The 1,951-nt window shown below is 41.7% G+C and overlaps 1 non-coding gene across 1 annotated transcript; it reads left to right on the plus strand.

Moving 5' to 3' along the window:
- The first annotated feature begins 1,421 nt into the window (after positions 1–1,421).
- Positions 1,422–1,531, plus strand: LOC123637628. Its single transcript, XR_006734982.1, has one exon. It is a non-coding gene; the product is annotated as a small nucleolar RNA SNORA20 (small nucleolar RNA).
- Positions 1,532–1,951: the final 420 nt, after the last annotated feature.

Consider the following 1,951-nt stretch of genomic DNA (forward strand, 5'->3'; position numbering starts at 1 on the left):
ACGTCCATAAGGGATACGTTTTCTCAATGGGAGCATATGCCTCAGAAAACACATTGAAAATATTTATCTTTTCTCAGAGTACAGGCAGAGCAATATAGAATACTAGCTTGTAAAAATGCTCTTTGAAGAGCAGAAGAAAAAAAAAATCGTAAAGCATAGGAAATGAAAAGGGAATCCTCCCAAACCATGCTGCCAGTTGCCGTCCGGGAGATTCGCTCGTGCCATTTGGAAAGCTTTGTTACAGGCTCAGCTGATAATATGTTAGAAGCAAACACACATGCCTCAGAGATCCTGGGCCTCTCTTGGGCTTGACTGAGGCCTGAGATCCTAGAGACACCTTCCAGTGGGGTCAGTACTGAGCTGCTAACCTCTGACAAACTGCAGAAATCTAAGCCTTGCATAACTAAAAGTACTCTGATTATACTGGGTTCTTCACAGAAGCTAGGCCATTCAGACTCACCTGCATCTCCAAACCCAACTAGTCCAATGGTTCTCAACTGGGGATGATTTTGCCTCACCCCCTGGGACCTCTGGCAATATCTGGAGACATCCTGGGTTGTTCCAAGTGGTGGGTGATAAAGGGGACCATCGTGTGGGTAGAGGCCAAGGTTGCTGCTAAACATCCTACAGTGCACAGGATGGTCCACAACAAGAATTATGGGCCCAAAAGAGTTATGGTGCCCAGGCTGAGAAACTCTTGTTTAGGTACTTCCTTTTGAGACAGAGAACTGGCAGGCACAGCTTCAGGCATTGCTTTAGGCATTGCTTAATTGTGCGGGCATTGACTAACTGAGTCAGGAAGTCTCAGAGCTTTTCATTTCGAGCTACCTGATTAAAACAAGATGAAGGCAGGACAAGTTCCAACGGGTTAGAATCAAGATGGTGGAAAATTTGACTGCTTTTTGACCTTACAGCTTCATTACACACATCATTACCATAAAAGTTTCTAAGGAAACCTCCCACTCCCATCATGCACCTGATGCCATGACACTTCCTATTTGACCGTATTTAGTCAAAAGCAGGGTGTCATGCTAATGCCAGGAAAACACCATCCCTTTCCAAGAAATAACATGAATATTCCTCCCCTGTTTGGCCTATAATTAAGCCGCTGCTTAAATAGAGGGGCAACAGGAACCATGGGGCCAGTTATCTTCTGCAGGGAGAACTAGGCTCTACTCTGTGGAGTAGACTTTCTATAGTTACTGAATAAATCTAGATTTCACTTCATACTGTCAACTCGCACCTGAATTCTTTCTTGCATGAAGCCAAGGACCCACTTGTACTTCAAGTGATTCCCAGCATTGGGAGTCACTTTCCTGTGTCACTTTTATACCATCACCTCAAATTCCCCACAAATAGAATAAATTTCATCATCTTTTTCTAGACCTGTCTCACCTTTTGATACCTTAACTTATGTCAACAGTACCATTATTTTTATGAGCAATGGTAAGCATAGGATAAAATAATATTGGGCCATTGTAAATTGAGATGAAATAACCTTCTTCATCTCTTTTGCATAGACTAGACATTGTTTTTGGTTAAAAAAAAGAAACAAATAAAAATTGTACCATCATTTTCCTAGTCCTAGGTTAAAAAAATCATAGGTTTTTTTTTTTTTAACTCATTTATCTCCTTCACCTCCCCACCCTCCCCCCATACATACACTAACCCCATCTAATTAGTCACTAAGTCATATGAATCTGCCTAAGGGGAACACTTTTTACTTACTCTTACTTCAACCTCTACCAAATTAGAGATTTTCATGCCATACCTGAATCATTGCCACAGCCTCTACTTCGCCTTCTAATCTCTCTTTATTCTAACACATATTGGTCAGGATAAGCTAACTGCTGTAACAAACAATCCCAAACTCTCAGTAACTTAATGCGGCGGATGTTTATTTCTTACTCACATAAAGTCTAACAGGTGGGGAGAGCGAGGAGGCTCTGAT

The sequence above is a fragment of the Lemur catta genome, chromosome 4 (genome assembly GCF_020740605.2).
Source record: "Lemur catta isolate mLemCat1 chromosome 4, mLemCat1.pri, whole genome shotgun sequence".
Taxonomy (NCBI): Eukaryota; Metazoa; Chordata; class Mammalia; order Primates; family Lemuridae; genus Lemur; species Lemur catta.